The sequence below is a fragment of the Zea mays genome, chromosome 1 (genome assembly GCF_902167145.1).
Source record: "Zea mays cultivar B73 chromosome 1, Zm-B73-REFERENCE-NAM-5.0, whole genome shotgun sequence".
NCBI lineage: Eukaryota > Viridiplantae > Streptophyta > Magnoliopsida > Poales > Poaceae > Zea > Zea mays.
The window spans coordinates 272,243,825-272,271,107 of NC_050096.1; the positions used below are offsets into that span (position 1 = coordinate 272,243,825).

The following is a 27,283-nucleotide window of genomic DNA, read 5'->3' on the forward strand; positions in this document are numbered from 1 at the left end:
GTAGAACATATTTGGAAGAATGGATTTACGCCGGACTATACTCGGTGGATCTTCCATGGTGAAGCGCATCGCACGAGAGAGGAGGTGGTGAGACAACGCGTCGAGGATTACGATGTTGATGCCGGGGTAGGAGACATGTTGAACGACTATCACGAGGCACAGTTCGCCGAAGGACGTACGGAGGACGAGCCAGAGGCGACCGCAAAGGCATTCTACGACATGTTTGACGCGGCACAGAAACCCCTTCACGGCAAGACAAAGGTTTCTCAACTGGATGCCATTGGGCGTATAATGGTGTTCAAGTCGCAGTATAGCATGAGTCGAGACGCATTCGATGGTTTGTTGACAGTTATTGGCAGCCTGCTTCTGGAGGATCACGTTCTGCCAAAGAGCATGTACGAGGCACAGAAACTCCTTCGTGCACTCAAGATGACGTATGAGCAGATACATGCTTGTCCGAAGGGTTGCGTCCTATTTAGGAAAGAACACACTAAGGCAAAGTACTGTCCGAAGTGTAAATCATCTAGGTTCATGGAGGTAGACTCTGGTGATGGACAGAAGAGGCAGCTCGACATCCCCGTGACAATCCTACGCCACCTTCCGTTCATACCGAGGATCCAGCGTCTATACATGACAGAGGAATCCGCGAAACAGATGACATGGCACAAAAAAGGCAAACGATACAATCCTGACAAGATGGTTCACGCATCCGATGGTGAAGCATGGACCCACTTTGATGCCATTCACCATGAGAAAGCCAAAGAGGCTCGTAATGTTCGTGTTGCGCTGGCCACAGATGGGTTCAATCCCTATGGAATGACCGCTGCCCCATACACATGTTGGCCCGTGTTCGTTATCCCCATCAATCTCCCCCCCGGCGTATGCTTTCAAAGACAGAACATATTCGTGTCGTTGATAATTCCTGGACACCTGGGGAATAAAATGGGCGTGTACATGGAGCCTTTGATTGATGAATTGGTTCGTGCTTGGGAGGAAGGGGTATGGACGTACGACCGAGCTACGAAGATAAACTTCAAAATGCATGTTTGGTACCAGTAGTCCATGCATGACTTTCCGGCGTATGGGCTATTTTGCGCCTCGTGTGTTCACGGTAAGTTCCCATGCCCAGTTTGCAAGGAAGCTCTTAGGTTCATTTGGTTGAAGAAGGGTGGCAAATATTCGTCATTCGATAAACATCGACAATTTCTCCCTCCTGACCATGCTATATTTCATTTATTTTGCATATGTTTCTAAATACATATTTTTTTATCTGTGCTTAATTGTTTACTCTTAATTGCAGGTTGTTGGACAAAGATGGTGGGCGGTGGGACGAGGACGAGGGGGAGGGGGAGGGGGAGGAGGAGCACCCGTAGGACGGAGGAGGAGGCGCAGCAGGACGACGCCGTATAGCAGCAGGTGGAGCAGCAAGCCGCTGTCGATGCGGCACAGCAGGACGACGACGATGCGGCGCAGCAGGACGACGACGACGACGCCGCTCAGCAGGACGTCTCAGGTTCTGGCTCCTCAGGTTCGAGGAGTATCTACCTGCGAGGTCCCGCGAGCCTACCTAAGCGACCCATACTTCGTGACAGACGTCCGCTGATACGACCCGATGGAGAGAGGTAGGTAACTTTAGATGTTGTTGCTGCTTTTTCATATTATATGTTCAAATTAATAATAGAAACTAATACTTCATCTTAATCACTTCGACAGGTCTTGGATGGTTTTGGAGACTGCAGGGGGTCACGGTCGCAACCCTAATGGCATCCTCGGCCTTCTATGCCGGGAACACTTCCCTAGACTTGTCGAGTACGCCGGAGTGACGAGCCCAGCATACACCTTCGACCACTACGCCGTCGCCCCCGATGCAGTAGATCGGGACGGCAGACAATTCAACAACAAGGCGGAGCGGGTGAAGCAAGAGCTGTGGGTAAGTCTTCCTCGCACTATATTGTTTAATAAGTCGCATTTGTTGCATATTCTTGAAATAATGTATGGATACATCGTCTTTGTATGTAGGATTTCTTCAGGTGCGATGCTGGATACGAGGCCAGGGCGGATGTGGTGTCTACGACGTGCTGTAAGAAGCTCGTCGTGGACATGCACTACGAGGCGCGCATCCAGGCCATCGTCACTTACCACGGCTCCGTCCTTGGGGAGAAGGTGAACAAGAAGGACGCCCGAACCATGTCATTGACTGCGGACCAGTACTTGCAGGTAAATACAAAACTTTATTATTGGTACTAAATATGCTTATTCTTATCTTCTGATATGCGGTGTACTTATATTTTTTTAGATGATTCCTCATTGGTGCGCCGCGCATCCTGAGTGCTGGGAGAAGATGGTGCAGAGGTGGTGCTCGGCTGAGTGGGACGAGGCGCACAACGCTAGCCGGGAACGGCGTTTGCTGATGCAAGGTCCCTCCCACCATCAAGGCAGCCGCAGCCTGGGCAAATACGCGGAAGCATGGGTACGCGCTCTTTTTTATTTAGGTATATAACTTTCGATTAGACATGATTTCTAACCATATCGTTGGTTTTCTCGCAGTCGGCGGCACATGGTGGCGCGCCTTGCTCCACGTTCTCGGCATATGCCATGGCCCACAAGGGGAAGGCGACGTCCGACGTCACCTACAACCCGGATGACGGGCCCGAGGCGTACACCAACCCCGCCATCCACAGCCGACTCAGTGAGTACACCGCCATGGCCAAGGAGGTCCATGGGCCAGATTACGATCCGAGGACCGAGGACATCGACGGAGATGTCCTCATGAGGGTCGGAGGAGGCAAGAGGCATGGGCGGTACTGGATTGCCGACGGGGCAATCGACTCGTCCTCCACTCCCACTCTCTCTCAGGTGCGAGCAAGGAGCACGAGCGCGAGCCCAGCCATACGACCTCGGCAGGACACCTCACAGCATCGTATCCAACAACTCCAGGTTATTCCTTATCTATTCATCGTTCATTGATTTTTATATATCTTCTCTTTGCATTATCGTAACATTAGGGCGAAATATTACAGACTCGGCTAGATGATGAGAGGAGGCAACGTGAGGAGCTGGAGAAGAGGATGGCGGAGATGTTCGCTAAAAGGGAATTAGGCTTACACCTAGTCCCTTATTAATTTTGGTGGTTGAATTGCCCAACACAAATAATTGGACTAACTAGTTTGCCCAAGTGTATAGATTATACAGGTGTAAAAGGTTCACACTCAGCCAATAAAAAGACCAAGTTTTGGATTCAACGAAGGAGCAAAGGGGCAACCGAAGGCACCCCTGGTCTGGCGCACCGGACTGTCCGGTGTGCCACTGGACATGTCCGGTGCACCAGGGGAACTCAGACTCAAACTCTCCACCTTCGGGAATTCCCTGAGGCGACTCGGCTAAAATTCACCGGACTGTCCGGTGTACACCGGACAGTGTCCGGTGCGCCAAGGGAGGTCGGCCTCAGGAACTCGCCAGCTTCGGGAAACTCCAACGGCTAGTCCACTATAATTCACCGGACTGTCCGGTGTGCACCGGACTGTCCGGTGCGACTCCGGAGCAACGGTCATCTCCGCGCCAACGGCTCTCTGCCGCGCATTTAATGCGCGCTCTGCGCGCGCAGGAGTCAGAGTCGCCCATGCTGGCACACCGGACAGCAAACAGTACATGTCCGGTGTGCACCGGACACCCAGGCGGGCCCACAAGTCAGAAGCTCCAACGGTCAGAATCCAACGGCAGTGATGACGTGGCAGGGGGCACCGGACTGTCCGGTGCGCCATCGAACAGGCAGCCTTCCAACAGCCACTTTTGGTGGTTGAGGCTATAAATACCCCAACCACCCCACCATTCATTGCATCCAAGTTTTCCACTTCCCAACTACTACAAGAGCTCTAGCATTCAATTCTAGACACACCAAAGAGATCAAATCCTCTCCAATTCCACACAAAGCCCTAGCGACTAGCGAGAGTGATTTGCCGTGTTCATTTGAGCTCTTGCGCTTGGATTGCTTCTTTTCCTTCTCACTTGTTCTTGTGATCAAAACTCCATTGTAATCAAGGCAAGAGGCACCAATTGTGTGGTGGCCCTTGCGGGGAAGTTTTGTTCCCGGCTTTGATTTGAGAAGAGAAGCTCACTCGGTCCGAGGGACCGTTTGAGAGAGGGAAGGGTTGAAAGAGACCCGGCCTTTGTGGCCTCCTCAACGGGGAGTAGGTTTGAGAGAACCGAACCTCGGTAAAACAAATCCGTGTGTCACACTTCATTATTTGCTCGCGATTTGTTTTGCGCCCTCTCTCGCGGACTCGTTTACATTTCTAACGCTAACCCGGCTTGTAGTTGTGTTTATATTTGTAAATTTCAGTTTCGCCCTATTCACCCCCCTCTAGGCGACTATCAATTGGTATCAGAGCTCGGTGCTTCATTAGAGCCTAACCGCTCGAAGTGATGTCGGGAGATCACGCCAAGAAGGAGATGGAGACCGGCGAAAAGCCCACTACAAGCCACGGGAGCACTTCATCGGAAGAGTCCCGCACCAAGAGGAAGGAGAAGAAGAAGGACTCCTCCAAACGGAAGGAGAAAAAGTCTTCCTCTTCTCACCACAAAGAGAAGAAGGAAAAATCTTCTTCTCACAAGCCGCATCGGAGAGGGGACAAGCACAAAAGGATGAGGAAGGTGGTCTACTACGAGACCGACACTTCATCAACCTCAACCTCCGACTCCGACGCGCCCTCCGTCACTTCTAAGCGCCAAGAGCGCAAGAAGTATAGTAAGATCCCCCTACGCTACCCTCGCATTTCCAAACATACTCCTTTACTTTCCGTCCCATTAGGCAAACCACCAACTTTTGATGGTGAAGATTACGCTAGGTGGAGCGACTTAATGCGATTTCATCTAACCTCGCTCCACAAAAGCATATGGGATGTTGTTGAGTTTGGCGCGTAGGTACCATCCGTAGGGGATGAAAACTATGATGAGGATGAGGTGGCCCAAATCGAGCACTTCAACTCTCAAGCAACAACAATACTCCTCGCCTCTCTAAGTAGAGAGGAGTATAACAAAGTACAAGGGTTGAAGAGCGCCAAGGAGATTTGGGATGTGCTCAAAACCGCGCACGAAGGAGACGAGCTCACCAAGATCACCAAACGGGAAACGATCGAGGGGGAGCTCGGTCGGTTCCGGCTTCGCAAAGGGGAAGAGCCACAACACATGTACAACCGGCTCAAGACCTTGGTGAATCAAGTGCGCAACCTCGGGAGCGTAAAATGGGATGACCACGAGATGGTTAAGGTTATTCTAAGATCTCTTATTTTCCTTAACCCTACTCAAGTTCAATTAATCCGTGGTAATCCTAGATATACTAAAATGACCCCCGAGGAAGTTATCGGGAATTTTGTGAGTTTTGAGTGCATGATCGAAGGCTCGAGGAAGATCAACGAGCTTGATGATGCCACCACATCCGAAGCTCAACCCGTTGCATTCAAGGCAACGGAGGAGAAGAAGGAGGAGGCTACACCAAGTCGACAACCAATAGACGCCTCCAAGCTCGACAATGAGGAAATGGCGCTCGTCATCAAGAGCTTCCGCCAAATCCTCAAGCAAAGGAGGGGGAAGGACTACAAGTCCCGCTCCAAGAAGGTTTGCTACAAGTGTGGTAAGCCCGGTCATTTTATTGCTAAATGTCCTATATCTAGTGACAGTGACCGAGGTGACGACAAGAAGGGGAGGCGAAAGGAGAAGAAGAAGTACTACAAGAAGAAGGGCGGCGATGCCCATGTTTGTCGGGAATGGGATTCCGACGATAGCTCAAGCGACTCCTCCGACGACGAGGACGCCGCCAACATCGCCGTCACCAAGGGACTCCTCTTCCCCAACGTCGGCCACAAGTGCCTCATGGCAAAGGACGGCAAAAAGAAGGTTAAATCTAAGTCCTCCACTAAATATGAATCCTCTAGTGATGACAATGCTAGTGATGAGGAAGATAATTTGCGTTCCCTTTTTGCCAACCTTAACATAGCTCAAAAGGAAAAATTAAATGAATTGGTTAGTGCTATTCATGAAAAGGATGACCTTTTGGATTCCCAAGAGGACCTCCTTATTAAGGAAAACAAGAAACATGTTAAGGTTAAAAATGCTTACTCTCTACAAGTTGAAAAATGTGAAAAATTGTCTAGTGAGCTAAGCACTTGCCGTGAGATGATTGACAACCTTAGAAATGAAAATGCTAGTTTAAATGCTAAGGTTGATTCTCATGTTTGTAATGTTTCAATTCCCAATCCTAGAGATAATAATAATGATTTGCTTGCTAGGATTGAAGAGTTAAACATTTCTCTTGCTAGCCTTAGATTAGAGAATGAAAATTTGATTGCTAAGGCTAAAGATTTTGATGTTTGCAAAGTTACAATCGCCGATCTTAGAGATAAGAATGATATACTTCGTGCTAAGATTGTTGAACTTAATTCTTGCAAACCATCTACATCTACCATTGAGCATGTCATTATTTGTACTAGATGTAGAAATGTTGATATTAATGCTATTCATGATCATATGGCTTTAATTAAACAACAAAATGATCATATAGCAAAACTAGATGCTAAAATTGCCGAGCATAACTTAGAAAATGAAAAATTTAAATTTGCTAGAAGTATGCTCTATAATGGGAGACGCCCTGGCATGAAGGATGGCATTGGCTTCCAAAGGGGAGACAATGTCAAACTTAATGCTCCTCCTAAGAACTTGTCTAACTTTGTTAAGGGCAAAGCTCCCATGCCTCAGGATAACGAGGGCTACATTTTGTATCCTGCCGGTTATCCCGAGAGCAAAATTAAGAAAATTCACTCTAGGAAGTCTCACTCTGGCCCTAATCATGCTTTTATGTATAAGAGTGAGACATCTAGCTCTAGGCAACCAACCCATGCCAAGTTGCCTAGAAAGAAAACTCCTATTGCATCAAATGATCATACTATTTCATTTAAAACTCTTGATGCTTCTTATGTGCTTACAAGCAAATCCGGCAAGGTAGTTGCCAAGTTTGTTGGGGGCAAACACAAGGGATCAAAGACTTGTGTTTGGGTACCCAAAGTTCTTGTATCTAATGCCAAAGGACCCAAAACAGTTTGGGTACCTAAAGTCAAGAACTAAATTTGTTTTGTAGGTTTATGCATCCGGGGGCTCAAGTTGGATACTCGACAGCGGGTGCACAAACCACATGACCAGGGAGAAAAGGATGTTCTCCTCATATGAGAAAAACCAAGATCCCCAACGAGCTATCACATTCGAGGATGGAAATCAAGGTTTGGTCAAAGGACTTGGTAAAATTGCTATATCTCCTGACCATTCTATTTCCAATGTTTTTCTTGTTGATTCTTTAGATTACAACTTGCTTTCTGTTTCCCAATTATGTCAAATGGGCTACAACTGTCTCTTTACTGATGTAGGTGTCACTGTCTTTAGAAGAAGTGATGATTCAATAGCATTTAAGGGTGTGTTAGAGGGTCAGTTATACTTAGTAGATTTTGATAGAGCTGAACTCGACACATGCTTAATTGCTAAGACTAACATGGGTTGGCTCTGGCACCGCCGACTAGCCCATGTTGGGATGAAGAATCTTCACAAGCTTCTAAAGGGAGAACACATTTTAGGATTAACAAATGTTCATTTTGAGAAAGACAGGGTGTGTAGCGCATGCCAGGCAGGAAAGCAAGTTGGAACCCAACATCCACACAAGAACATCATAACGACCGACAGGCCGCTTGAGCTACTCCACATGGATCTATTCGGCCCGATTGCTTACATAAGCATCGGCGGGAGTAAGTATTGTCTTGTTATTGTGGATGATTATTCTCGCTTCACTTGGGTATTCTTTTTACAGGAAAAATCTCAAACCCAAGAGACCTTAAAGGGATTCTTGAGACGGGCTCAAAATGAGTTCGGCTTAAGGATCAAGAAAATAAGAAGTGACAACGGGACGGAGTTCAAGAACTCTCAAATTGAAGGCTTTCTTGAGGAGGAGGGCATCAAGCATGAGTTCTCTTCTCCCTACACCCCTCAACAAAATGGTGTAGTAGAGAGGAAGAATCGAACTCTGTTGGACATGGCAAGGACCATGCTTGATGAGTACAAGACACCGGACCGGTTTTGGGCCGAAGCGGTCAACACCGCCTGCTACGCCATCAATCGGTTATATCTTCACCGAATCCTCAAGAAGACATCCTATGAACTCCTAACCGGTAAAAAGCCCAACATTTCATACTTTAGAGTTTTTGGTAGCAAATGCTTTATTCTTGTTAAAAGAGGTAGAAAATCAAAATTTGCTCCTAAAACTGTAGAAGGCTTTTTACTTGGTTATGACCCAAACACAAGGGCATATAGGGTCTTTAACAAGTCCACTGGACTAGTTGAAGTCTCATGTGACGTTGTGTTTGATGAAACTAACGGCTCTCAAGTAGAGCAAGTTGATCTTGATGAGACAGGTAATGATGAGGCTCCATGCGTAGCGTTAAGGAACATGTCCATTGGGGATGTGTGTCCTAAAGAATCCGAAGAGCTTCCAAGTGCACAAGATCAACCGTCCTCCTCCACGCAAGCATCTCCACCAACTCAAAATGAGGATGAAGCTCAAGTTGATGAAGTAGAGGATCAAGCAAATGAGCCACCTCAAGATGACGGCATAGATCAAGGGGGAGATGCAAATGATCAAGACAAGGAGGATGAAGAGCAAAGGCCACCACACCCAAGAGTCCATCAAGCAATTCAACAAGATCACCCCGTCGACACTATCCTCGGCGACATTCATAAGGGGGTAACCACTAGATCTCGTGTTGCACATTTTTGTGAACATTACTCTTTTGTTTCCTCTATTGAGCCACACAGGGTAGAGGAAGCACTTCAAGATTCGGATTGGGTGGTGGCGATGCAAGAGGAGCTCAACAACTTCACTAGAAATGAGGTATGGCATTTAGTTCCACGTCCTAACCAAAATGTTGTAGGAACCAAATGGGTCTTCCGCAACAAGCAAGATGAGCATGGTGTGGTGACAAGGAACAAAGCTCGACTTGTGGCCAAGGGATACTCCCAAGTCGAAGGTTTGGATTTCGGTGAAACCTATGCACCCGTAGCTAGGCTTGAGTCAATTCGCATATTATTAGCCTATGCTACTTACCATGGCTTTAAGCTTTATCAAATGGACGTGAAAAGTGCCTTCCTCAATGGACCAATCAAGGAAGAGGTCTATGTTGAGCAACCTCCCGGCTTTGAAGACAGTGAGTATCCTAATCATGTCTATAAGCTCTCTAAGGCGCTTTATGGGCTCAAGCAAGCCCCAAGAGCATGGTATGAATGCCTTAGAGATTTCCTTATTGCTAATGGCTTCAAAGTCGGAAAAGCCGATCCTACACTCTTTACTAAAACTCTTGAAAATGACTTGTTTGTATGCCAAATTTATGTTGATGATATTATATTTGGGTCTACTAACGAGTCTACATGTGAAGAGTTTAGTAGGATTATGACACAGAAATTCGAGATGTCTATGATGGGGGAGTTGAAGTATTTCTTAGGATTCCAAGTAAAGCAACTCCAAGAAGGCACCTTCATTAGCCAAACAAAGTATACTCAAGATATTCTAAGCAAGTTTGGAATGAAGGATGCCAAGCCCATCAAGACACCCATGGGAACAAATGGGCATCTCGACCTCGACACGGGAGGTAAGTCCGTAGATCAAAAGGTATACCGGTCGATGATTGGTTCATTACTTTATTTATGTGCATCTCGACCGGACATTATGCTTTCCGTTTGCATGTGTGCAAGATTCCAATCCGACCCTAAGGAATCCCACCTTACGGCCGTAAAACGAATCTTGAGATATTTGGCTTATACTCCTAAGTTTGGGCTTTGGTACCCTCGGGGATCCACATTTGATTTACTTGGTTATTCGGATGCCGATTGGGCGGGGTGTAAGATTAACAGGAAGAGCACATCGGGGACTTGCCAGTTCTTGGGAAGATCCTTGGTGTCATGGGCTTCAAAGAAACAAAATTCGGTCGCTCTTTCTACCGCCGAAGCCGAGTACATTGCCGCAGGCCATTGTTGCGCGCAATTGCTTTGGATGAGGCAAACCCTGCGGGACTATGGTTACAAATTAACCAAAGTCCCTTTGCTATGTGATAATGAGAGTGCAATCAAGATGGCCGACAATCCTGTCGAACATAGCCGCACTAAGCACATAGCCATTCGGTATCATTTTCTTAGGGATCACCAACAAAAGGGAGATATCGAGATTTCTTACATTAATACGAAAGATCAATTAGCCGATATCTTTACCAAGCCTCTTGATGAACAAACTTTTACCAAACTTAGGCATGAGCTCAATATTCTTGATTCGCGCAATTTCTTTTGCTAGATTGCACACATAGCTCATTTATATACCTTTGATCATATCTCTTTCATATGCTATGACTAATGTGTTTCTCAAGTCTATTTCAAACCAAGTCATAGGTGTATTGAAAGGGAATTGGAGTCTCCGGCGAAGACAAAGGCTTCCACTCCGTAACTCATCCTTCGCCATCGCTCCAAGAAAAGAACCTTGTCTTTGAGGGAGAGAGTAAAAGCCCCAAGCAAAAGGACCGGACTTCGTCTTTGGTATAATCTTAACTCATTTACTTATGACCAAAGGGGAAGATAGTACTTCGAGGGCTCTAATGATTCCGTTTTTGGCGATTCATGCCAAAGGGGGAGAGAGTATGAGCCCCCCAAAGCAAGAGGACCGCACCACCACCAATTTCAAAAACTTAGTGTTGAATATTTATCAATTGGTTTTCCTATTATGTTCAAAAAGGGGGAGAAAGTAGTATTTCAAAATTATATATCAAAACCCTCTTGAACACTAAGAGGTGGATCTCCTTCAGGGGGAGTTCTGTTTAGTCAAAGGAAAAGTATTTGAAACAGGGGGAGAAAATTTCAAATATTGAAAATGCTTTGCCAAATCTTATTCATTTACCCTTGACTATTTGCAAAAGATCTATGAAATAGATTTATAAAAGAATTTGCAAAAACAAAACATGTGGTGCAAAAGTGGTCCAAAATGTTAAAAATAAAAGAAACAATCCATGCATATCTTGTAAGTATTTATATTGGCTCAATTCCAAGCAACCTTTACACTCATATTATGCAAACTAGTTCAATTACGCACTTCTATATTTGCTTTGGTTTGTGTTGGCATCAATCACCAAAAAGGGGGAGATTGAAAGGGAATTAGGCTTACACCTAGTCCCTTATTAATTTTGGTGGTTGAATTGCCCAACACAAATAATTGGACTAACTAGTTTGCCCAAGTGTATAGATTATACAGGTGTAAAAGGTTCACACTCAGCCAATAAAAAGCCCAAGTTTTGGATTCAACGAAGGAGCAAAGGGGCAACCGAAGGCACCCCTGGTCTGGCGCACCGGACTGTCCGGTGTGCCACCGGACATGTCCGGTGCACCAGGGGAACTCAGACTCAAACTCTCCACCTTCGGGAATTCCCTGAGGCGACTCGGCTAAAATTCACCAGACTGTCCGGTGTACACCGGACAGTGTCCGGTGCGCCAAGGGAGGTCGGCCTCAGGAACTCGCCAGCTTCGGGAAACTCCAACGGCTAGTCCACTATAATTCACCGGACTGTCCGGTGTGCACCGGACTGTCCGGTGCGACTCCGGAGCAACGGTCATCTCCGCGCCAACGGCTCTCTGCCGCGCATTTAATGCGCGCTCTGCGCGCGCAGGAGTCAGAGTCGCCCATGCTGGCACACCGGACAGCAAACAGTACATGTCCGGTGTGCACCGGACACCCAGGCGGGCCCACAAGTCAGAAGCTCCAACGGTCAGAATCCAACGGCAGTGATGACGTGGCAGGGGGCACCGGACTGTCCGGTGCGCCATCGAACAGGCAGCCTTCCAACAGCCACTTTTGGTGGTTGAGGCTATAAATACCCCAACCACCCCACCATTCATTGCATCCAAGTTTTCCACTTCCCAACTACTACAAGAGCTCTAGCATTCAATTCTAGACACACCAAAGAGATCAAATCCTCTCCAATTCCACACAAAGCCCTAGCGACTAGCGAGAGTGATTTGCCGTGTTCATTTGAGCTCTTGCGCTTGGATTGCTTCTTTTCCTTCTCACTTGTTCTTGTGATCAAAACTCCATTGTAATCAAGGCAAGAGGCACCAATTGTGTGGTGGCCCTTGCGGGGAAGTTTTGTTCCCGGCTTTGATTTGAGAAGAGAAGCTCACTCGGTCCGAGGGACCGTTTGAGAGAGGGAAGGGTTGAAAGAGACCCGGCCTTTGTGGCCTCCTCAACGGGGAGTAGGTTTGAGAGAACCGAACCTCGGTAAAACAAATCCGTGTGTCACACTTCATTATTTGCTCGCGATTTGTTTTGCGCCCTCTCTCGCGGACTCGTTTACATTTCTAACGCTAACCCGGCTTGTAGTTGTGTTTATATTTGTAAATTTCAGTTTCACCCTATTCACCCCCCCTCTAGGCGACTATCATTCGCGTACATGCAGAGCCTTGGCGCCGCACAGGGTCATGCTCCACCACCTCCGTTGTTCCCTGCAGCTGACCCTACAGAGTTCACTACTCCTGTGAGTATCAAAATTTTAGTACTGCATGATATTTATTCATATGTTCTCACACATACAATCTCTTCTCTGTGCAGGGTCAATCGGCGGCGTCGAACAACCCTCATGCTTCGTCCAGCCCTTCGCCGAACCAGTCCAGATGCCCACCTCGTTGATGATCTGTTTTGTGATGATCCAGACTTACCTTTATGAGTGTTGGTGATGTTAGTTAAACTTTATCTTGTGAGATACTTGGTGATGTTAGTGATGACGCAGACTTATATCTGTTTTGTGATGATCCTTACTTATATTTGTGAGACTTTAGTGAGACTTTGTGATATATATGGTGTTGATGATAAATGTGTTCATTCTGTGATGTGATTGATATATAATGTGATGTGAATCATATATATCTTTTGTTTGTTTGGATGGAACAACAAAAGCAAATAAAAAAGGGACATTCTGGTCACTTTGCTGAGTGTAACACTCGGCAAAGGGGTGCTTTGCCGAGTGCTATGACCATGGCACTCGGCAAAGAAGGCAACCTAGGAACCGGTAAAGCCATCTTTGCCGAGTGCTGACAATGGCACTCGGCAAAGAAGGAAACCTGGGAACCGGCAAAGACATCTTTGCCGAGTGCCATTGCCAAGGCACTCGGCAAAGGGACTGGCAAAGGGGCCCACTGGAGGGTTCTTTGCCGAGTACCTGTCCAACAGACACTCGGCAAAGAAGCCTCCTTTGCCGAGTGCCTACTAGAGCTCTCGGCACAGGGACTGGCAGTGGGGCCCACTGGGTCAGTCTTTGCCGAGGGCCTCTCGAGCAAACACTCGGCAACATTGACCTCTTTGCCGAGTGCCACAGACGGCACTCGGCAAAGGATCCGTCACCGTTACTTGGCGCCGTGACGGTGACTTTTCTTTGCCGAGTGCCCGACAAATAGTACTCGGCAAAGAGGCTGTTGCCGATGTACAGTTCACCGAGCGTTCTTTGCCGAGTGTTACACTCGGCAAAGCATTTGCCGAGTGTAAAATTGCCTTTGCCGTGTGTCTGAGACACACGGCAAAGGAGCTGATTCCGGTAGTGAACCTCTATCCGTTAGGGATGCAGCGGGTCGGGTAAAGTGCAGGTAAGCCATTTACCCGCCCGCCAACATATCCGCGCCTCTAGTGCTTACCCGTGCCCGCGAGAGCTTGCGGGTAAATTTTTTGACATGTCCGTACCCGCAGGATATTCGCGGATATCGGGCAACCCGTTACCCGCCAGAAAATAAAATACCATACGAGTATGTGGTCATGTTCATTTCACCAAGAACATCAACAACTTGACAGACATAATATAATGACAAGGAACATAGTTCAAATTGGGCGCCAGAAAATACCATATTGAGAGATTTAGGGATTGAGGAATCGAGGGCGAGTGGGCGACTGGGCTGTGGCCTGTGGGCCGGTGGCATGGGGATATTTTGATGGGCTAGTAAATTAAGCAGGTAACGGGTAATACCCGTGGGCAAAATTTTATATCCGCCAATTACCCGCGGGTGAGAAGTGTTGCCCGTATCCTTACCCGTGGGTGATTTCTTACCCGTATCCATGCCCATCGGGTACGAAACTCGCGGATGCCTGTGCCCGCGGGCAGAATTGCCATCCCTACTACCCGTTGGGTAGACGGATACGGGCATAGGTGGGTACTACCCATACCCTATACCTATGGATAAAATATATATGTATCATACCACTATTAGTATCAAATAAAATCTGTCTTAGTTAAAATAAAACCGCTCTTCGGCTATTGTTTATTTAACTATCAAGTTATGTGTAATCGTATGCTTTGTTATATTTCCTGTTGAATTTATTTTTGTGTATTTATTTGATATTTTGAATGATCGGAATATTAGAATTTGAGATCTTCTTAGCGGGTACAGATTACCAACGGGTAAAAGTACCTACGGAGGTATGGGTATAAGTAAGATTTTATACCCGCGAGCGTATATATGTGTATGATTTTTTTAACTCTGATGGGTAAAAGTACTCATGCAGGTACGAGTATGGGTAAGATTTTATAACCGTGAACGTATATGATTATGATTTTTTAACTCCGACGGGTAAAAGAACCCACTCTTGAGTACGTGTATAGGTAAGATTTTATACCCTCGAGTGTATACGGATTATCTGATGGGTATAATTTTTTGTGATGTATACAGGTATGAAATGCTACTACCCGACGGGTATATATACCCGTTGCCATCTCTAATTGAGACGGTCAATAAAGCATGCCATGTCGTCTCAAAATTATCATCTAGACACCGTAAACTGGCCATAAAAATGTGTAATATTTTTAATTCTAGGACAAGCTTACTAGTGAAGCGCATCGATCGTCTGCACCTGCATGTTAAGATCGATGTGATTTTTAGCGCGTGGGCAGTTCTTGGTATTCAAAGTCGTGATCTCTTGTGCCTCGCTCCTACCATCACATCGCTAATTCACTTGTGACCAAGTGAAGGACGTTGTCCTTTTGTACCAATTTTTACTAATATTGTGTTAAATATTTGGACACTTGAATAATTTGAAACGAATAAGTTCTAACTACAAAGTTTTAGATACAATATCATTATTTGGCTCTACAACTTTGGTTTAAGGCATGTCACCATCGAAGATCGTTTGGAAAATAAAAAAATGTCAAGATTTGAGAACTGAAAATGTATGTGGGGGATCCTAACAAATTTTAAATAAATAAGTTCCAACAACTGTATATTTTTAGATCTCATAAAACTCTACAGCTTTGATATAAGTTTTATTTCCATCCGACTAAGTTAAAATATATATGTTTTTGTGTGGTGCATATTTCTAGAGACTAGAGCTAGGCGATCATATTTATGAAAATGAATGTCACTTGTAGGGGGAGTCCGGCCGACTGCTTTTACAAATTGATTTGTATTTAGAGAGGCGGTTTTGATCCAACATTTATGCAGTAGTGGTAGGACTGACAATACTTGAAGGGGTTAATTTAAGCTCACATGCATGCATGACAGAAAAGGGAATAACCGTAATTTGGTGACGGTGATAACATGTGAAACCCTGCATGTCAGCGAGCGAAGAGAGCGGATAAGGCGCATTTTTTTTATCCATAAGAGAATACGATCGATGGTTTGCTATGGGTCAAGCAATATTCCGAGTCGCATATTTCATGAATACGAAAGAATATGATGGCATAATAGTTGGATAGTAGTGGTGGATGTCGGAATGGTAGCGCCAATAATAATAATGGCGTTGATCAAATTAATTAACCTGAATAAACTAAAGCTAGAGACAGTAGTAGTTTATGAAAAACGAGAGCGTGGTGCATCACGACGTGGAAAAGAACCTAATGCTTTCGCTCTCCTTGTGTAAATGAAGTCACTTTAGGTTTACCATTAGCATACCCGTTGCATCTTAGGCCCCGTTTCAATCTCATGAGCTAAACTTTAGCTTCCTGCTAAACTTTAGCTATATGAATTAAAGTGCTAAAGTTTAGTTTCAATTATCACCATTAGCTCTCATGTTTAGATTATAAATGGCTAAAAGTAGCTAAAAAATAGCTGCTAAAGTTTATCTCGCGAGATTGGAACAGGGCCTTATAATCGCAAGTCGAAAACTGATCAATAATACTCAATACCGCGAACGGAATATATATGAAGGAGAGTTCACCTAACAATGGCAGCGCGCGCTGCTCTATTTCTCTCCGGCCCTTCCGGTCCCTTTCCTTCCATGAAAATAAAAAAAATCCCCACATGAAACTAAAGAAACAAACCGGCCATTCATTCAGTCCGCGACGAAAAGAAAAAGAAAAGGGCACCACCTTAAAAAAACATGACTAAGAGCTTATTCGGTTATTCCCAATACACATGTATTAGATGAGATTGGAAAAAATTAAGAAAAAGTTTGACTTTTGGAGATTCAAACTCATCCAATCTCACTCAATCCATATGGATTGAGAGCTAACCGAATAAGCACTAAGTGTAAAAATAAGGACACCAGCAAAATTAAAGGTACCACTAAAAAAACAAAAAGAAAAATGCTGTCCCTGTCTCCCAAGATAGAAAGCTAGCTAGACTGAAGAGAAAAAAGAAGCTAGGGTTAGCATCCGTTAAGTTAACCACACGATCGATCGACTGACAGATGTCACAATGCTTCGACAGTCCTTTCAGGCGCGCGGCGGAATGTTCGATCCACAGTCCACACACACACACTCGGCCGGCGGCCGTTCTAATTCCCATCGAGATGCGATCTTATCTCCATCCGCCGCAGCAAACATTCTTCCCCCTTTCTCCGGCTTCACCCTTTCAGCGAGACATACTGGCGAACACCTCGCATCGTCGCCAAATTGCACTGCCGGCGCCTGTACGTGAAAAGCAGCGGGCAGCGGCCAGCGGTGGCCTCTCCTCCTTCCACTCGATCACATGCATGTATACTGCCTGTGAAATGGACGCTGCAGCTGCGAATGTAAAGACGCGAGAGCTAGCCACAACTAGTGGCGCCGGCCGGGGATTCGTTCTTCGCGAGTGACTAGTAGCGTGAGCTAGCTAGCTGCTGCATGTGCTCAGCAGAGAGAGGGACCAGGAAAAAGGCGCCTCTAACTCCTGTCCTGCAAAGGTAATGTGCGCTGGTTTTGCCCCCGGGTGAATCCTGTGGATCGGTGAATGGTGACGACGGCCACGGCCTCGTTTAGTCCAGGCTGCCATCGAATTTGTGCTGCGCCCGTGATTTAGACCGCGTGAACGTACGAGACAGTAGCCTAGCTAGCTTGTCGCGGCACACAAAGCTTTATTAATTAGAATATGTGTTTTTTCTTTGGCATCTCATCTCTGCAGCAGTTAACCTTGACAAGACCACACACACGCATATATGTGTATGTGCTATTCATCGACTATTCGACTGGGCATTGTGCACTACGGATCATTGCGAGGACGAACAATCTACTACTCTATATGTGGCTACAACGAGACCCAGGAGATGGAGGAGCGCCGCTGCGGCCCCGTAGGCAGACGATAGGATCGCCAGGCTATGTGGTGATGGAGCGCGAGTAAAAAAGTTCGGGACCGACACCGACCTGCGAGCGGCAATCGAAGCCCAGCCATATACTCCAGCTCCACCTTTCGTCTCGACGATCAACTCACAGTTTTACAAACGGGCGGATGTGCGGTGTGTGCAAACGTGGAATAATATTATAATAATAATCACCGAATAAGAACTGTTACAGGCACTGACGATATAGGGGTGCGTGCGTGCGGTCCAAGCAACCGAGCACCGAGCAGGGGATTCTGACCGGTCGGTTCAGAGAGAGTTTTCTACTGGCCGGCCGGAACCGAAACGTAAGCTAGATTCTCTAGTAGTAGAATATTAACGTTAACCCGGTGGCGATGGCGTCACAAATTCCGTCTCCTTAGCATATGGCAATAGCCTTTATTTGGAGTGACCTACTATCCCAATAAGAAAAAGAAACCACCGTGTTTATGGCCGCTGTCTAGAGTCGGCCATGGCAACCCGGATGTCTCAAGTTATTCAGACCAGAGTAAAGTCGCTTGACCTGATTACCTGAATTTTAAGCCGATTTGTTTTCGAATTGGTTTTTGAACTGAAAAAACTTTGAGATGAACACAGAAACCCGAGAGAGAGAGAGAGAGAGAGAGAGAGTTCCTTAAACAACTTACGTCTAAGATGTCTACGTACTATCATATCGTATATGGATCGAGCTGAGTACATACGCATCGAATAAATCGTACTCCAACGGTCACGATCGCCGGCCGGACCATGCGGTGCGGCCCACACGGGCTTCAATCAAAGGGAGCTTCATCCAGCGGCCTTTCGCAGGCCTCGCGCACGCGTTTCGCGCGGCCGAAATCGATGGCCCCGCTCCGCTCTGGTTCACGTCACGTGAAGCCAGGTCGAACGGCCGTGTTCCAAGGCCACACGAAGCCCGCGTCTAACGGGCCCAGTTAAGCAAGCCGCACATGACGTTGTGGTTGTTGCCCTGCGCGCACGGCGGGACAGTTTGGTGGCCCGCCGTCAAGACGCAGCCCAGCCCGCTCATTGTTTCTCGGCACAGCCCAACCAGTTTTCTCCACGGTCCGAGCAACCGGTGCTTGTTCTTGTTCCGACGAAGAACACAAAACATTTATTTATTTTAGACAGCACAAGGAAGGTCTGATTTCAGCGATCCACGGCTATTGCAAAATCGGCTCCGGATTTTCACACATCTGTAACGAAGTGCTAAATACTGTACCCTCTAAATTCCAATGTTTATTTTTCTCTCTAAGTGCGTAGCTTTTGCGATGTATTGATGTAAAAATCAGTCGCACTAGCTAGGTCTAGATTGTCGTGGTGGTCGCTATGGATAAAAAAACACATCATATAACTATCGTACAAGCAGCTAGATTTACAAGTACAACCGTTTGATATGCCTTGATTTGTAAATAAACAAACCTTGTTTTGTACTAAAGAACCAACCTTTTTTGGTACCGCCGGCTTTTGCTAACCAATATTGGAGTATGCTGATTTGTTTCCAATATTGGAGTGCAAATGGGACTGCCAGTCTGCCACCAATTCAAGGGGCCAGACACCAATTTGACCTCATTCTAGGGGTTTGTTTGTCAAATCGAGCCTCATATAGAACCAACCCTTAAGAGGCCAAATAGATACAATGCCAAGTATCAGAATTCCTTGGCAAAGGTTATGTGCATGAATCTCTAAGTCCATGTGTTGTTCCTATGCTTTTGATTACAAATAAAGATGGATCTTTACTCATGTGCGTGGATTGTAGAGCAATTAATAACATCACAATCACATGATGTCACCGTACCCCTAGCTAGTCTAGATGATATGCATGTTGAATTGAGCGGCTCTTTGGTGTTCTCAAAATTTTATTTTGTGTAGTGGTTACCACTAGATTCACATGAAGTTAGGAGATGAATCAAAAATTGCATGTAAAACAATGTTCGGTCTATATGAGTTGCTAGTCACACCTTTTGGTCTCACTAATGCACCAAGCACATTCATGAGATTAATGAATGAAATTTTATATCCCTTCATTGGTAAATTTATGGTTGTATATTTTGATGTCATTCTAATATGTAGCAATTCATACAAGGAGCACAATGATCATTTGTGTGCCATATTGTTCACTTATTTGGAAACCTAAAAAAGTGCACCTTTTACACGACTCGAGTCTCTTTTTGTTGGCTATGTTTGTGACACCCTAGAGAATTAAAGTTGAGCAAGCCAGGATCAATGGCATACGAAGCTGGTTGGTTCCTACGATGATCACACAAGTGCGGAGTTTTCTTGGTCTTACACTCTTACTGGGTTCTAGTGCCATTCACTTATGATAAGGAACTCACCAAGAAAGGAGCAACATTCACTTGGGCTACACAGATAAGGTAACACATGCCCTTTGCTCCAACCTACAAATTTCAATAAAACTTTTGAGCTTGAATGTGATGCTAGTGGAATTGGATTGGATGGTGTGATACTTCAAGAAGGCAAATCGTTTGCTTAGTTTGGTGAGAAGTTGAGTGAACCTACCTAGAATTATTCAACTTATGATAAGGAAGTATTTGGTACCGTAAGAATTATTGATTTTATGATGAGGATACCCCTCTCAACAATACAACCCTTATTGCCCCTTCGCACCCTACAACATCTTTTACCATGGCCATGGGGCATCTCGTGCATTGCCCCCTGGGCACCTCGCTCATCAGCCCTTAGGGCACCTCTCGTGTCTTCCCCCTAGGGCACCTAACTCATCGACCCTTGGGGCACCTCTTGCATTGGCCTTGCACCTCTCACTCTGATCCTTGAGGTCATCGAACATCAGCCCCTAGGTCACCTAGCACCTCGACTCCTAGGTCACCTCTTTCCTTGGCCATTGGGGAACCTTATGCATGGGCCCTCATGGCACCTATTGTACTGGCCCCTATGAAACCTCTTGCCCCGACTCCTGGGGCACCTCGGGCATCAAGGACTCTTGCTTATGATCATCAACTTAATTATTAGGTATAGTTGTTCCTAGCAAACCCTTTACTCTCTTCTTAAGAAGGGATGCTACTAAAGTTTTGTGATGTTTACCTTATGCATAGAAATAGCGGGGATAGTTCACTTAGTGTTGGGACAAAGGATGGAAGTATGGGAACATAAGTTGGGAGCAGCAGGACATCAACTCCTTGAGGAAGCCATAACACTTAACTCAAGATTATGGTGAACGTTAATGAGTACTTGTTGAAAGGAACATGAAGTCTACATTCAAATGTATGATCCCTCACCATGATATTATGATAGAGTGGGCCAAAAACATTAGATAGAGGTTTGAATTCCTGGGACGATAGACTAGACCAGATAATTTGGAGCACCTAAGCATGAGCCTTTTAGCCTTTGTTTCCTAAAGGCCCATTTCGAGGGGTAGATTAGGGTTGCAGTCTTCCTTGTCATTTAACACTAATAAGTACTAGATGCAATCACCACTGTAAAGTGGGTTTTTCGTGAAGTTTAGCTATATAATTTGAGGGATGTGATTTTATGTTGGTTTCCTTTTTTTTGCTAGAATTTATTCTCTAGTTCTGTTATAACAAGGTCTCCATACTGAAATGTATATCTAATTAAAGCCTTTCTTGTGGTACACAAAAAGTTAGGTTGGACAGTCTCTACAAATAAACCGTGCTGTTTCTAATAAATTTTTTGTTGCAGTGGTGGATTTTTTTTTTGGTCCAAGATCACCCCTTTATGTTTAGTAGTAGTTTGAGCTTGCGGATGTAATAACGATGGACAAAGTACGACACCACCATTAATCAAAGTTTTATACAAACATAATTTGGGGCGCCGTCGAATCTCACGTGAAGAGACAGTTTTGTTGACAATTTAAAAGCACGCATATCTCTCACAGATTCAACAACAAATCAGCAACTACCAGCGAAGAAGAGGCTAATATAATAACTAGCCTGCTGAAGCTCAGGAGGCTGTACAATGCTGTGGTCCATGGTCCCTGTCCTGCTCGCCGCAACTGAACTGAGTTTGGGCCTTAGCCTAGTAGTTTCGCATGCATGAAAGCAAAGAAAGGCTTTTTTACGTTTTACATCGACGAGCTCAAGAGTCCACCGCTTGGATCGGTTGCATCGATCGGTTGTTATGCTTGCGATGCGATGGTCTTTTATTTACCCTAAACCCTAGAGTTTATTGCTAGGGTAACTGTACGTGTTCTTACTCGTTACATGCATATATGCAGCACGCCCATGGAAACGAAGACAAAGATGCTGTGCTCTAAAGCGTTTGCCCAGATCCCCATCGGGTGCCTGACCATTCATTATCAACAGCAGCAGGCGGCCGGGGGGGAAGCTAGTAGCTAGTAGCTAGCGCGCACGCAGCTGGTGGCCGCTGGCCTGGGTGGGCACAGCAGCAGCGTCAGATATTTGCCACCACGATGTGGATGCGTGGTTGCACTTTGCAAGCAAGGACTAGGGAGAGCCGGCCGCTACCTGAGCGAGAGGTCAGGGATGGCTGGGAGAGAGAGAAAGGAACCGTAGCCGTGGTCCGGTCAAAGAGTAGGGCAAGTGATGAGGGGCGGGCGTACAGAGGGTACACACGCTAGACAGTAGTAGCAGCAGCAGCGGGGCGGGAGACGATGACAGCACCAGCAAGCAGCAAGAAATAATTGTCCCTTGGAGGCTTCCAACAGGAACACGAGTGAAGGGCTGAAGGTGAGAGACTGAGGCTGGCCGCAGCGCTCGCCGCGCGACCGCCCCCTCCCCTTGAGTGGCGGCTACAGGGGCGCCCCTGCGCCCGCAGCGCGGCCCCCTGCGAGGCCCCCCACGCGGCGGAGATGAACAGCACTCCGCTGGCTGTAGCGCGCGCTCTCTCTCCCCCTTGCACTGTTCGTGTGGGCCCAGTTTGAATTAATAGTAGTAGAAAAATTGTTAGTAGGTAAAAAGTAGGTATAGAAAATAATATTTTATATTGTAGTGGAGTATAGGGGGAGTATTTAGGGGGAACCGCTGCGGGAGATGAAAAAGTAGGGGATAAACTATTGATGATGTGACCTAAAAAAGTGATATAGGGGGAAAAATTTAGAGGGAACCGCTGCGGAAAGGTGTAGTTGTGGCCGCGTGCAGTCTCAGAGAGAGACGAGAGAGGCGGGGGAGACAGAGGGAGAGAGAAAGAAGGGCCGTGGCTCGCGGACTCTGCCATGCATATGCATGCTCTGCACTGCAGTCTAGGCGACACTCAACGGCAGCAGCTACCTACGCATGTAGTAGTAGTACCAGGAGTAGGCTTTGTAGGTGGAGTGTGCAGTGGCAGTGCATGAGCAGCGCACCCACCACCCACGGCGCCGTAGGGGGGCTAGGGGCGCGCATATGCTAGCTAGCCTGAATGCCTGATACTAGTAGGCCATAGTACGTACTACCAAACTCAGATCAGTCACTGCTCACCTATAGCGACAAGTGAATGCGGAACAGACGCACACGCAGGGGAGGGGGGCAGCCGCAGCCGCAGGCGCGCGCGGGGGAAGGCAATGGCCGGCCACTGTTGCCATACGCGCGCCCGTGCCAGTTGCAGTTGCAGCAGGGCTCCCCCGCCCCGTCGTTGATGCTTTGATGGATGGACATATCCATTCCATTAGTGCTAGTAGCTACGTACTACACGTCCAGTCCAACAAACATTACCGCTATAGCAGCATCTGGACCAGAAACTGCTGCTGCTGGCTGCTGCCACTGCGATGATGCAAGGAGTACTGTACTGTAGGGGCTCGGTAAAGAGGACACACACAGAGATAAGAATAGATACTGGAGTACATATATATATATACTACGTGTTAGAAGATAAGATTAGATTGTAAACAAATATATGTAACAAACAAGAGTAAGCATCTCTGGGAAGATAAAGATAGGGATATTCTGTTGTAACTAGAATTCCTGAAGCTTCTCTAGTTTGTTACGATCCTGTAAATCCTGCGCATGTTGTTTATGCCTATATAAACATGTAGGGCGGCCCTCCAACGAGGCAGCACGCTTTAACCTAATGCCCTCTGATTTTCACATGGTATCAGAGCCTAAACCATCTACCAAAACCCTCATCATGTCGTCCAGTGCTTCCTCCGCCGCACTTGTTGCACATCCCGTTTCTGAGAAGCTTACCAGGGCCAACCATGCCTTGTGGAAAGGCCCAGGTACGTGCTGCCATGCGCGGCGCACGTCTGGAGGGATACCTCACCGGCGCAACCAAGATGCCTGATGAGGAGACTGTCGACAACAAGGGCAAGAAGAGCCCCAATCCTGCTTTTGAAGAATGGGAGGCGAAGGATCAACAGATCCTTAGCTATCTCCTCTCATCTATAAGCAGAGAGGTGCAGATTCAAGTCACCTCAGCCAAGACTGCGGCGGAGGCATGGCACTCCATCGAGGCCATGTTCGCATCACAGACCCGAGCCCGGGCTGTGAATCTTCGCCTTGCTCTGTCAACTACAAAAAAAGGTAGTATGACCGTCGCCGAGTACTACACCAAAATGAAGGGCTACGGCGATGAGATGGCTGCAGCAGGAAGACCGCTGCAAGATGAAGAGATGGTCGAGTACATCCTCACCGGCCTGGAGGAAGAATTCCTACCGATGGTGTCTGCCCTTGTCACGAGGGTAGATCCAATCTCACTTGAAGACCTCTACTCTCAGTTGCTGAATTTTGAGACCAAGTTGGATCTCATGAGAGGTGGAGGCGAGCAGCATCAAGGATCAGCAAATATGGCTGGTCGCGGTGGCCGTGGAAATCAACGTGGAGGCAGTGGTGGTCGTGGCCAGCGTGGTGGCCGCGGGTCATCTCGTGGTGGCCGTGCTAGTTGGTCCGGAGGGCGCCAAAGCAACCAGGGAGGCTACATCAGGCGTTCCAACAACTCCAGCGACGAGAGGCCGGTCTGCCAGGTCTGCTTCAAGAAGGGCCACACCGCAGCCAGGTGCTGGCACAGGTTTGAAGAAGACTTCGTCCCAGATGAGAAGCTTGCTGGAGCCGCCACCAACTCCTACCACGTCGACACCAATTGGTACACGGACACCGGCGCCACCGACCACATAACAGGAGAGCTTGAGAAGCTCTCAATCAGGGAGAAGTACGCTGGTGGTGATCAAATTCACACTGCCAGCGGTTCAGGTATGACAATCAGTCACATTGGTCAATCTACTGTTAATACCCCTAATAGAAATCTTCATCTAAATGATGTTCTTTATGTTCCACAAGCTAAAAAAAACCTTGTCTCAGTTCATAAATTAACTTCAGATAACTCTGCCTTCATAGAATTTCATCCAAATTTTTTTGTTATCAAGGACAAAGACACCAAGAACATTTTGCTTAAGGGGCGATGTCACAAAGGACTGTATCCCATCCCCGCTACATCCACAATAAAGAACGCTCTTGGTGCTGTCAAGCCCTCCATGTCCCGATGGCACAATCGTTTAGGTCATCCATCTTCTTTCATTGTTCGTCAGGTTGTTAGCAAGAATAAACTTCCTTGTTTAGGTCCCTCAACAGATGAATCCGTGTGTGATGCCTGTCAGAAAGCCAAAGCTCATCAATTCCCATATCCTAGATCCACTAGCGTATCTAGCTCCCCTCTCGAGCTAGTTTTTTCTGATGTATGGGGTCCTGCACCCGAATCTGTTGGCAGAAAAAAATATTATGTGAGCTTTATTGATGATTATAGTAAATTTACCTGGGTTTATCTTATTAAGTATAAGTCTGAAGTTTTTCAGAAGTTTCATGAATTTCAAAGCCTTGTTGAACGACTTTTTGACAGGAAGATTCTTGCTGTCCAAACTGATTGGGGAGGGGAATATCAGCGCTTGAATACCTTTTTTAATAAGATCGGCATTTCTCATCTGGTTTCTTGTCCTCACGCTCACCAACAAAATGGGTCGGCTGAGCGAAAACATCGACACATCGTAGAAGTTGGGCTTTCTTTGCTTGCACATGCGTCTATGCCCCTTAAATTTTGGGATGAGGCATTTCTAGCTGCCGCATATCTGATCAATCGCACTCCCACAAAAATTCTTAATCTAGACACACCTTTTGAGCGCTTGTTTCATAAACAACCTGATTATTCAGTTCTCCGCATTTTTGGATGTGTATGTTGGCCTAATCTTCGCCCATATAACTCTCACAAACTTCAGTTTCGTTCCAAGCAATGTGTTTTTCTTGGGTATAGTAGCTTACACAAAGGGTTTAAGTGTTTAGATGTCTCTACTGGCAGGGTATATGTTTCTCGAGATGTTACATTTGATGAAAATTTTTTTCCCTTTGCTTCCTTGCATAGCAATGCGGGTGCACGATTGAGATCTGAAATCCAGCTTCTTTCACCTGATCTTTTAAATCCTGCCACATTTAATTCTGGGGTAGACAGTTTGATTGATCATGCGGCTGATATGTCTACTGACCCTAACCAAATTTCTGGAGACAATTCTGTTCAAGATCAGGCAGAACACACACCAAATATGGATGTCCTAGCGCCTTCAGTACCAAACACTGCTCCTGAAGCTGATGCGGTGCATATTCCTGGGAGTGCTTCGCACTCGGGATCTGCTCCTGCAGCGCCATCGACAGCTGCACCGTCTCCAACCTGTCGTGGCGACTCGCGCGTTGCCACGCACCCTTCAGCTAGCCACGATTATGTGGCTTCCGTCGACATGTCCCGCGGCATTGCGGGACGGGAAGAGAGCTTCTTGACAGCTCCCACTACCGCGACATCACCAGCGAGTTCTGAGCCGTCTGGTTCTCTGCCTGCGACCGCTGCTGATGCACAAGTCCCTGAACCGATTTTGGGAGGTGTATCTTCTATGGACCCTGCATCAACTCGCCCAAGGACAAGACTTCAACAAGGGGTCAGGAAACCAAAGGTTTATACAGATGGCACTATTCGATATGGTTGTTTTACTTCTTCTGGTGAACCTTATGATCTAAATGAAGCTTTAGGAGATGTTAATTGGAAAGATGCTATGGATATAGAATACTCAGCTCTTATGAAAAATAAAACTTGGCACCTTGTTCCTCCAAAAAAAGGTAGGAACGTTATAGGATGCAAATGGGTGTATAAAATTAAAAGGAAAGCCGATGGAAGCTTGGATAGGTACAAGGCACGACTAGTAGCTAAAGGGTATAAACAACAATATGGGATAGATTATGATGATACTTTCAGTCCTGTTGTTAAACATGCTACCATTCGTATAATTCTTTCTATTGCTGTGTCACGAGGGTGGAGTCTATGTCAGCTTGATGTTCAGAATGCATTCCTTCATGGAGTATTGGAGGAGGAAGTCTACATGCAGCAACCTCCAGGATATGAGGATTCCACAAAACTCAACTATGTGTGCAAACTTGATAAGGCACTCTATGGATTGAAACAAGCTCCACGTGCATGGTATTCACGATTGAGCAATAAGCTTCTTTCTCTTGGGTTTCAAGCATCTAAGGCTGACACATCATTATTCTTCTACAATAAGGGAAGTGTTACTATTTTTGTGCTTGTGTATGTTGATGATATAATTGTTGCAAGCTCCACTCACAAAGCAACAGAAGCATTACTAAGTGATCTCAACAAAGAGTTTGCACTCAAGGACTTGGGTGACCTCAACTACTTCCTAGGAATAGAGGTGAATAAGGTACGAGATGGTATTATCTTGACTCAAGACAAGTATGCTTCAGATTTACTTAA

The 27,283-nt window shown here is 46.4% G+C and overlaps 1 non-coding gene across 1 annotated transcript; it reads left to right on the top strand.

The window, feature by feature from the left end:
- The first annotated feature begins 24,134 nt into the window (after positions 1-24,134).
- Positions 24,135-24,273, top strand: LOC111590722 (small nucleolar RNA Z247). The gene has a single exon (XR_004855763.1). It is a non-coding gene; the product is annotated as a small nucleolar RNA Z247 (small nucleolar RNA).
- The last annotated feature ends 3,010 nt before the right edge of the window (positions 24,274-27,283 follow it).